Source organism: Orbicella faveolata, unplaced genomic scaffold, assembly GCF_042242905.1.
Source record: "Orbicella faveolata isolate gen_17 unplaced genomic scaffold, um_ofav_v1 contig_25, whole genome shotgun sequence".
Taxonomy (NCBI): Eukaryota; Metazoa; Cnidaria; class Anthozoa; order Scleractinia; family Merulinidae; genus Orbicella; species Orbicella faveolata.
Window position 1 is genome coordinate 16229975 of NW_028301553.1, and position 11941 is coordinate 16241915.

The 11941-nt window shown below is 39.6% G+C and overlaps 1 pseudogene; it reads right to left on the reverse strand.

The window, feature by feature from the left end:
- Positions 1-3921: 3921 nt before the first annotated feature.
- On the reverse strand, positions 3922-6288 carry LOC149109156 (uncharacterized; annotated as a pseudogene).
- Positions 6289-11941: the final 5653 nt, after the last annotated feature.

Below are 11941 nucleotides of genomic sequence, written 5' to 3' on the forward strand. Positions count from 1 at the left end.
TATTTTGCTCAATCTCGTCCAATAATTGTTAATCGGTTTACGTTCAGGCTGCTAAAAATATAGACTCGCTATTATTCACAGGTTTGTTAGTGATTAACTAACACATTAATGCAAAATTAGAGTGGTTTTCAATTGAGTGTCGTAAAACCCAAATCGAACCAATTACTTACCAGTTCGACTTTTTACGATAACTGCAGAAATTCTCGCGCGCTCATTGGCTAATTTTCATTGTCAGTACGCGGACATTTATTTATTTAATTTTTTGTTTAATTTTTTTTTTTACGGCATATGCTTTATTTCAAAATACAAGCATTATTTACAACATGGTGTGTCTGTCAAGTACACATACAAACCACTTACAAGACCAAAAAACATAACATTCCAATTCAGTTCTATTTAAATGTTCTAATATCATTATTTACACCATCTACGCAAGGGAAAAGAGATATCTACTCTTAAAACACTAAATAAATAAACTTAACCGATTAGACTAGAACGATGCCCTTGAAGGAGCATCTTCTTTATGATATTTAACTATTAGATGAATTTTAATCTATATTTTCAACGTTATATTTTGAGTTTAATTTATTGACAAAATCAGAGAGAGTAATTGACCTATTGTGGAGTTTGCTGGTGTATATGTAATAGCGCATATACAACAAGGTATAACTGAGTTTTCTTAACAGAGTTTTGTTTTCAATTGAAGAGGTGGGGAAAAGACCAAATAAAGTTTCTCTAACAGATGGGTGTTGATTAGTATAATTAACGTTATTGAACCATTGAATAACTCTTCGCTGGAAAGCTTTTAAAAATTGGCAGTTAATAAAGGTAAGTTCGATGGAGTCTTCATTTCCACAATATAAACAAGCACTATCTTGTTTGATACCGAAGCGGCATAATTCTTTCTTGGTGATTATAATTCCATGTAGGAATTTGTAATGGAATTCTTTTAATTTATTTTCTCTGCAAATATGTTTTGCCAAATTGAAGATATGTTGCCATTCGCTGGAATTTAAATTCATAGTATTACTCCATTTTTTCGGGCTGGTGGGAAATGAATAATTTACCTTTTTATTTAGTAGCCAGGAGAAATCCTTTGCCTTTGTTTTCTGTAAATCGATGGCAATATTTTCAGCTAATTGAATCTTAGTATTATGATTTCCTAAATAATTTTCTTTAAGAGGATTGTCTTGACTACATGCCTTAGTTACTAATGCTTTCGGAATAGCATTAATTCATTGATAAAAATTTAGGCAATTGCTTCTAAAGTCATATTTGCTTTGAAACTCTTGAAAGGAAAGAAGTTGTCCATTTTCATTAAGTAAGTCTTTAATACAAATAATTCCTTTGAAAAACCATTCCCAAAGAAAGAAGGGTTTCTCTCCTATTAAAATAGCTTTATTGTTAAAAAGGATTGTTTCCTGCCCCTGTTCATACTTGTACTGAGATTTAATTTCAGAAAAAAAGGATAGAATGTCCTTGTAGAAAGCTGGCAATTTAGGATCTAAATATTTTGTGTCATAGTTACATCTGAGCAGAAAATTTAATCCTCCAAGTTTTTTAAAAAATAGTCTGGTATTGTTTTCCAATTGTGGCTGTCGGGATTTATAAGTCTTGGGATCCAGGCAAGTCTTAATGCCTTTATCATTATATCGACATCAGTCATACGAATTCCGCCTTTATCATAGTCTTGATAAATACTTTTTCTCTTAATTTTGTCTTTTTTGTTGTTCCAAAGGAAACCGAATAACTTATTTTTGATGGCATATCTGATTTCATTTGGGACATTGACATTAGACGTTGCATAGACTATTTGTGATAGCCCGAGCGATTTAATGATCAAAACTTTTTCAACCAGGGTCAAATCTCTTGCTTTCCATAAATCCAGTTTTGTCTGTAATTTCTGAATTTTTAAATCAAAATTAAAGTGCTTGTTCTTGTTTTCATCATAGGAGAGGTATACTCCTAAGATTTTAACAGGTTGGTTTACCCATTCTAATTGTAATGGCTTGGTTTCGTTCGTTGACCGCTTTCCTAACCATATCGCCTTAGTCTTTTTCACGTTTAATTTTAAACCAGAGATGGCACCAAATCTACTGACCGTGTTAAGAGCGTGTTCTACAGAAGTAACATCTGCGCAGAATAGGTTAGTGTCGTCTGCAAATTGACTTATTTCAACCTCGTTTCCAAATAAATTAATCCCTTTGATTTCGACTGTCTGACTAAGTCTGTTCGACAATATTTCGGCCCCAAGTATGAAGAGATACGGGGAAAGCGGACAGCCTTGTCTGACCCCCCTTGTTGGTTTAAACCAGTTGGTGGCGAAACCATTATTCATTACTGCGCTTTCAATATTAGCATAAAAGATTCTAACCCATTTCTTGACATTCTCACCAAAATTGAGAAGCCCTAATATCTTCTTTACGAACTGCCATTCTAAAGTGTCAAAAGCTTTTTTAAAATCCAATGACACCAAAATTCCCCTTTTTTTCTCCGCCATGCTGTACTCCATTACATCGTTTATCAATCGTATGTTCTCTCCATTATAACGACCTTTCATAAATCCAGTTTGATCAGAGTGCACTAATTTTGGAAGTACAGTCTCTATTCTTTTAGCCAAAGTTTTAGATGCGATCTTATAGTCTATGTTGAGTAAAGTTACAGGTCTCCAATTCTGTAGGTCTAATAAATCGGAATCTTCCTTGGCTATCAGAGTAATAACGCCCCTTCGCTGTGAAATGGAGAGTTCTCCAACTTCAAAGGCTTGGTTTAGACTGTTTATGAGATTAGTTCCTACTAGATCGAAGAAGTGTTTATAGAACTCAGCAGTAAATCCATCTTCGCCTGGAGATTTATTGTCTTCGAATGTTTCTAACACCTTCTTACATTCTTTCAAAGTGAAAAGCCCTTCCAGCTCGTTCTTTTCTTCGTTATCAAGCTTTGGAATTTCAATATCCCCAATAAATTCATCAAAATCCACTTGGGACCCCGTTGTTTTGGAGCTGTATAAATCTTCGTAAACATTCTCTATTGTTTCTAAAATTTTATCATTTTCCTTTATCAATTTCCTTATTATTTCGTTATCGTCTGTTTGGAGTTCGGTAATTGTTTTCCTGTTGTAGTTTCGTTTTTCTAAATTGAAGAAGTATTTGGTCGGTCGCTCTCCTTTCTCTACCCATCGCCATTTAGATCGAAAGATAGCCGCGCGTCCTTTTTCTTCATATATTGTTTGCATTTCTATTTTAAGGCTCTCGTATTCATTTAAAATATCATCTATGTTTGATAAATTATCACTGTTACATATTTTATGATCAAGTTCTTCTAATTGTTTAGAAATTTCAGATTCCCGCTTAAAAACATCTCTAGCTTTTCTTTTCGCGAAGGACACGGTGTGGTCGCGAATTTCCATTTTAATTAATTCCCATGCCAATCTTTTGTCCTTCAAAGACTCGTATTTCTCACGTATTCGAGGAATTAATTCACAGTTTTCACCTGTGTGATTTTCTTCCTTCGATAGGGTGTTATTGAACTTCCAAAATCCTGGTCCCCTTGGCGAGTTATTTGGCCAGGATAAACAAAGATTAACTGTTTTGTGATCCGGAGTTATTGAGGCCTTAATTCCGGTGCTTTTGACGTGTTTTGAAAGATTCTTTGCGATTAAAATAAAATCCAATCTAGACTTAACATTTAAGGCTTTGGACACCTAGGAATAAGTGTTCAAATTTGGGTAGCGAGCTCTTTGTATATCTATTAAATCAAAAATTTCCATTGTCATCAAATAAATGCCTGAATTGTGTTGGTTTTCACGGTTTTCCACCTTTTTTATCTTTTTTTTTTTTGTTAATGTGCAGTTCCAATCACCTCCGACGATGAGGTTGGTCAATTCAGATTTATCAATGATGCAATTATTCAGTTCTTGGATAAATTCTATTTTTTCCGACGGATTATTTGGTGCATAGATATTGCAGAATGAAACTTTCTACCCATTTATATTGACTGTAATAAGAACAATTCTTCCTGACTTGTTACTAAAAGAGTATTGTGCATTATAACTTATTGACGGGTCTATTAATATTCAAGTGCCTTTGCTGTGTCGAGACCCATGGGAGAAATACAGTTTGCCTTCCCATTCGTTTTGCCAGATTGTTTCGTCTTTTAGTTCAGAGTAAACTTCCTGAAGAAGGTAAATGCTTGCTTTTTGATCTTTTAAATGTGAAAAGATGTTCCTTCTCTTCGCTTGATCGCGTATCCCCCTTACGTTGAGTGAGGTGACTTTGCACATGAAGTTATTTTGCACTGGAATGTAATTGTGTAGGTTAAATAAACTAAAAAAATTAGAGATTAGGCTTCTCGCTACGCTTTCTTAGACCACCTTGAGACTTCCCTCATTTATTACATAGCTCCAGTACTGGTGGTAGCCTACCAGCAATCTATATTAAGCTAAAGATTATTTAAATCGTCCTCTGTATTTATTCGGATCGGCCTACCCTCAGGTGAAGTCTTGACAAAGATTTTTCCGTCTACAGTCCACACTCCTTTAAGTAATCCGTCTTCCTTCCTCCGTTGGCAATCCGCACCAGGTTTCGCCTGTGTGATGTCAAATTTTCGTTAATAGATATGCGGTTTGAAGAGGCCCTTGCTGCTGCAGATGCGCTCGGGAAGAGTTGCGAGAAACTGACATTCCTTAGTTGAACTCGTTGCTTGTAGAGTGCCCTCTTAACTTTGTGCCTAATAAATCTTGCTATGATAGGCTTCGTCTTTTTTCTTTTGATCCTATGACAGATGTCGATATCTTCTCGCTTAACGTTGACGTTCAGGGCTTCTGCGACTTTCAAAACTGCATCTTTGTCGTTGCAAACATTTTCAGGAATGCCCTCAATCTCGAGGGAATTTTTTCTTGTATACTGTTCGAGCGTGTCCATATTTTCGTAAAGCTCGTCGATTTCTTCTTCCTGCTCTTTCACCCGTTGTTTAGTCGTTTTCGATTCCAATTTGAGTCCGTCGTTGTACTTGAGCGCTGCGTTTAGTGATTCTTTGCAGTTCTTAGCTCAGATTGCTGTTGCTTGAACAAGGCTTTTAGCTCCGCAACTTCATTAGAAAGTTTGTCCATTGATTTTAGAAGATCTTTCAGTATTGCATGGATATCCGAGAGGTCGGGTTGGTCGTTTTCCCGCTCCACTGCATCTGCAGGCTGAAAGTCTGCGGACGCCATGTTGACACGTTTAGGATATGCAATTTCGTCATCGGTGGACCCTCTTTCCCCTCACTTGTTTTTACCACCTATCCTTTTAGGGGGCATATCTTTTACACTACTTCCATGCTGTTGCAAGGCTTTTTCCACTGATTCTGAAGAGTTTTGAGGGAAGACGCCTTCCTTCACAAGAAAACGTGGCCGTCGTCGGTCAGCCCGCGCATGCTCTCTCACACGGACATTTATGCGATACGTCAGCGAGCGAGAGCAGACAATTTGACAATTTGTAAAAGCCGAGTGGATCCGCAGACTACTTTGACAATGTTATGACGAAATTCATTGTCAATAACAAGACAAACGCATGAAAAAGTAACGTCAATTTGTTAAACTCAGCCTATCTCAAACCGTGTGAGCTACTTAATGAAGTCTAATATAACTGAAGAAAATAAAATATTCCATGGTTGGCTTCTCTCAAGAAAGACAAGAAACTGAAATTCACTGACCATAATAAAGTACGGAACACCAAAATGGTAGCTTTAAATCATTTACAGTACAATCCCGGTAACTCGAACTCGGATAACTCGAACTCCCCCGCTTACTCGAACCAAGTTCCATTTCCCTCGGATTTGACCTCACTTTTCAGTCATTCTAACTCGGTTAACTCCAGCTTGGATAACTCGACTGAATTCCCCGCTTACTCGAACTAAATTTCGTTTCCCTTGATAAACATTTACCCCAATAACTCGAACTCTGATTCATGTAACTAACCAGGGATGTCATCCCATTAGCTTTTCTTGTCGTGTAATCGGTAAAAACACTCAAAACTAACACTACAGCAACTGCAACCGACCGTTCACATATTTGACCGGCAGTCATTTCCCGATGTTATGAGACATACCCTATACGATGCCTTTAACTGTCAATGTACACTGAAGTGCTGAAAAATCAGTAAACTATCAATTATTAACATGGCAAGTTGGATATTCAATCGACCCTGATAACTCGAACCCCGCTAACTCGAACTGTTTTTGGTTTCCCTTCAGAGTTCGAGTTAACGGGATTCTACTGTATTTGTTTTACCTTTTGAATTGTTGTTATAAAACTTAATTTTTTTCAACTGGCCCGGGTCGCACTAGAGCCAATTTTGTTTGTTTAAAATATTTCCAATTTTCGGCGAGGAAAAAAAATGACAAAAATTTCGCAAGTTCCAAATTTTGGCAGTGGTCGCATTAGGCCAACATGCTGGAACCAAAACGTTACTGATTGAAATATACTTAACAAGTAATCACGCGAGAGTTTAACTCTTCGTAGATTTTTATCCAAGCTGTATGTTCTTGACTCTCGGCTATACCGCAACTCGTGAATTCCGGCCCATAATTGGACGAGCAGTTTTGCTCGGTTTGCGTTTGTGTTGTTGCTTGCGCCACTTGCAGATTGTCTCGCTGAAGCCATCTCTTCAAATTGCTGCCAGTAACCAGAACCAGGATACGAGTCATAAGAATTTGAATAAAAACGCCGCTCATATTCCTCGTTTGCCGTTGAAATAACTGAAAAAAGCCTCAGATGGACCGGGTAAAAAGTGATCTTGTCCCGCCATCGCACGCGCCTAACTGGACTAGCCGTCAAAGTTATTTTCTCGCCGTAATTTTATCCAGGCATGTTTTAAAAAATATGACAGTTAAATGGTTAAAATAACAAAATTGTTTGCTTTGCCAAAATTTGGAAGCCCCTGAGGCAGCACTTCGCCTTCTTTGAAGATTGGCGAAATTTTGGCAATCCGCAAAAATTTGGCAAGTTTTTGAAACTGCGGGTCGCACTTATTTTACGCTACTTGTTGACAGATTTATTACTTATACAAACAAAATAATATTGGCTCTAGTGCGACCCGGGCCAGTGGCTTCGTAATTTTCGACAACATTCGTCGATAGCAGCCTTACAATGAGCTTCCTTCCTCTGACAACTGAGTCATTTAGAAACGTCCTGTTTTGACGCTGAATTCCCTGTTTGTTTCCTGACCTCGAAAGTGTTTTTGTGACCGGCTATGATTTTCTTACCTATACAAGTTGCCATGGGTACCGATAGCATTGGCAGTGTAAAGGGTGGATGCCTGAACGAAGAACGAAAGTCGACGAGATTTTGGCGATAATAGGCAGACGAGAGTCATTTTCTTTAACGCAAATTGCTGATCATCAACTCTGTCAAATGTGTCGAGTGCATAAAGCTTGAAAACATTAATCACCAGTGAAAGCATGCAGCGAGGGAAAATTCTCAGTGAAGTTGACCTTCATGAAGACTCAAGCAGGTCCCGAGTGAGTGCAATTGCACGGGAGCCCATGAAAGAGCACGATGCACCTGGCGCGCTGGCTCAAACGAGCGCGCGGCGAGACTTAATCTGTGGTGGACAACTGTTATCGCAATCGTTTGACGACAAGCAATTGTAGGGTTTACTGGTTTGAAACCGGGATGTTAAACATCCTCATGCAAGTTTTGTGATGGAAGAATTCATTTTGAATTATCTCAGAGGTAGCACAGGCGATGAAATTTAACTTTCTAATTTTAAATATAAAGTTAAAATTTCAACAAATCTATATCGTTCGCATCTGATTTCACTGTTGCCTTCTCAAAAGTTCACTCATAGGCCAACCTCTAATTTATTCCTAATTGCTACATTTTCCAATTACTTTCCAAGTCGATAAGTCAAAATAATTTCATTTCACATGTGAGAAATAATACTCTTTAGTGCTACATTTGCGCAACTAAGGAAATAAGACATAAGAACTAATCTTCGTTCAAAGTACAACCTTTTAATCCCTATAATTAATTTCTACACTGATAAATCTAAATTCAAAGCCAAGCTACTCGCAGTGAACCTAAGTAAAAATCAAGTGTCCCTACCTGATTAAAAGTTTGACTGATAAAACTCAATCCAGTGATATCAGGCTTCTTATAAAGCGTTTATGCGCTGCTATAAAATATTAAGTTGAACCGAAAGGAGAAAAAAAATACTGAGAAGGTCGATTAAATATTAAAACCGGCTATTGACAGAGACTACTTCATAATTATATTGTGTTTAGGTATAACATTGTTTTTCCTGTCGTAAACGAAACTTTCCAGTACAGATGAATTATCCCAATATTTTCCCAGAAGCATGGGCCATCTTAAGTTAACTTTAAATTATCAAAAGAAAACAGGGTAGGCCAGTTAGTTAATTAGCTCTTCCAAATTTATGAAAGCGATTCTGTAGGTAAAAAGTTGTCCAAGCAATCCATCATGCCCTGGGGCCCATGAGTTAGTTAGCTCCTCCAACTTTATGAAAGCATATTAATAATGTTCGAAGCAATCTATTTCTTCAGGGGTTGACGAAACTCTGCCTGATAATTTGTTACACGATATTTTTAGCACACTATGTCAAGCTGAGATTTTAATTTGTGTTCTTGTTTTTGCTTGTGTTTTTCCTCACACTACCATAACAAACTAACACCAAAGGAAATGCGTGTGGTAAAAGTGTACTCTTTTAGAACCGATATTTATGGATTTGGTAGTTTTACTACATTGAAGCAGCTGTAGGGCATTGTGTTTTATGTTGACAAGTCGTGAGATCTTCACATTGAGCTTCGCAATTCATGAAACAACGCACACCTCTGTGGTGATCAAAAATACAAACATTATGTCGATAAGCGAAAGCGTAATGTTATTTTATCGCGAGGCATTTCCTCAGTATTTCTTATCAGTTTGCGGGTTGTGCTCTAATCTGGTAACAATGGAAGTCTCCTGTCCAATGAAAAATGGGCGCGTGTCAAAGTTAAGTACAAAAGGTTGGTTATCTCGTACACGCGGCCCCTTTCTACTATTGCCATCATCGCAAGAAGAACTTTCCTGCTTGTTAGCGTTCAGACGTATATGTTCTTTCAGGCAAGTGCCCTTTAGTTATTTTGTCTTGCAGTATTTCTAGAGTTCATTTACTTTGATTCCTTTTGTGCTTAATTGCGGAGCTGTTCCGACGGGTAGTCTACTATGGGTACACCTCGTGTTTTAATTCTGGCCATTCGTTTATTTGTCGCTTACATGATTTCATTGAAATTGACTCCGGGCATTTGGATCTAAGGCTCCATTTGACGGCCTCCGCTCACATAAGTTGGCATGGAGTTGGGGGGCGCGCAATCGCTAAAACGGTCAAGTTCGACCTACACATCCTTCACTCGTTTCGCCCAGATATAGTTATTGTGCAACTTCGCACTAGCGATTTAACATCTTGTCCTCCTTTGCAAGTAGGCTCTGCCATGGAGGATTTCGTGCACTTGCTGCATGATTCGTACGGTGTAAAGGGTGTATGGGTGTGCCAGACTATCCGTCGACGCTCAGCCGTGATTTTCAACCAAAGAGTCGATATTTTAACACGATATCTTCGGGTGGTTTTGGAGCCTATCCCTTACGCCATATATTGGGGCCAAAGGGGTTTTGGAGGGCCCGCAATAGTTTATTTTTCCGGATGGCATTCACTTAAATAGTAGGGGGCACTATAAGTTATATCGCAGCCTTCGAGGGGCTGTACTCAAATCTCTTCGAGTTTTTACTAATGATGGCAACCAGTTATTTTCTTTTGTTACTTTTCATTTCAATCAAATGTTATGCAGTGCTGTTAATTTGTGGACCAAGCCCAATCCTGTTTGTGTCAGCCTTTGATTTTACTGGTTAGTCGTTGCGGCTTATCTGCGCACGGCATTGGCTGCGTGACAGCCTTTGATTTTATTGTTTAGTGTTGCAGCTTATCTGCGCACGACACTGGCTGTACACTGTTCTAGTTGCTTGGTTCTGGTAGGAACCAGAATATTACGATTTCATTTTTATGTGGCTTGAGTATTATTTTTCATTTTTTCGCCGCCAGATGCTGTGCAAGTGTACAATCCTAATCCGGCCGCCGTAATTTATTAATTAGGGTGTGCCCTATTCACTCGGTATCCTGTGCTGGCACTATACTTATACTCCTCCCTGGAACTTGGCTTTTCACACCCTTTATCTTGTCTAGATAGTTTTGCTAACATTGCCATCGCGTTTTTCCGGTACCGCCCCCCGAAGCAATCTTAATTTAGTCATTGATAGTCTCAGGAAGTTATCTGACATGTTCTTATCGATAAGTTATGCCGCCCAAGAAGCGTTCCGCACCCACCACCCGCTCGAAATCTAAAAGGCCGAGGGCTTCAGAGCTCACGGAAGAAACAGCAGAATCAGTTACTACAACGCCTCCACAGAACCTAATGACGGTGGACGTGCAAGCTCTGTCCGAAACGATATCTCTCGCTCTCACCCAAGCTGTCCACCAGGCACTGGGGCAGGTCAACAAAACACCCACTCCGGTCGCCACAGAGAAAGAGCTGGTAGAGGCGTCGGTACAGGATGAAGTTTCCGTGCTCACCGAAGGTACGGCCACCACGTTCACGGCACAGCCGCTTTCGTTGCCATCTAATAAGGAACCGTTCGCCAGTATCGCGGTGGCTCTAGGTAGTATGGTGAACCCCAAGCTTAGGGCTAAAATTTGGGCTAACGAATTCATCGAGTTTGGGTCCCTTCTCACATCATCCCCTAATCAGGATAGATTTTCTGTCTGTTTGACGCCAACTCAACCTCCTCTGACCCTTGAGCCATGCCAACCCTCCAAAAAAATTCACACCTTTCTGCAATGGCTTTCAGCCTTTAATATCTTTGTTGCGATTTTTTCTCAGTGAGAAATTCCCGAAAGAGACCCCAAGGCTAATGAAACGTAGTGAGATTGTTCGCGACATTTCTACTAAACCCGGCGACTGGTATTTCTACGACGAACAGTTTCGTTACATACGACAGTCAGCCCCTGACCAGTACCCTTGGGATACCATTCATTGAGAACTATGGATTAAGGCGGTTATAAATTTTCGTACCAAACCCGGGCAACCTAAGCCGGATATAGCGTCTCCACGCACCAGGCCTCGACAGTCCTTTCCCAAAGGGACCTGCTGGTTATTTTACTCAGGCAGATACTGTGGTGGTTGCAAATTCGAACATAATTGTTTCAAATGCGGTGCCAAGCACCCAGCCAGCCAGTGCTCCGCCGTTAATCAAAAATATGCCGCTCTCCCCAAGAATGGATCAAGTCTTGCACAGCCGGCCGGTCACGCCCGTAAAGGTGGACAGGCTTGAATGTCTTCTACATGGCTACCCCGCTTCCCTTAAAGGGTATTTAGTTTCTGGTTTTTCTTGTTTTTCCTCAGGGGGCAGAGGGGTGGTGCTCTGCAAAGTTTTGTACGGGGGGGGGGGGGGGAGGCTCCGCGGTCCAACCCCTTACCCTTTTGTATACTACTTTGACAGAAAAGGAACCCCTTTCATGTACCTACTTAAGGACACTGTAAAACCTTCTCTAAGCCCTTGGAATAAAGTAAATGAAAAATTCTACGGGAGAACATCAAACATTACCAGAAGAGATGTTAAGCAAAGAACAAGTACCATTTATTCAGTTCCTGTTCACGTTCTACCTAATATGACAGATTTTCCTACCCTTTTATATACCTAAATTTGTGAAATCCCGGTCCTACTCTTTTATGTACCTGAAGCCTTGAAAAGGTAGCCCATTCGGGCGGGGCCTCCCCGTATAGGCCATTATAGGGGGTATGCCACCCCCGAATGGTTCCACAATTAAGGGACTCTGACAAGAGACGTGCCCCAGATTTCTTCTCCTCTCTTAAGTGTCTAAAGATAATTGAAAGTTGTTGATTGTCGTGT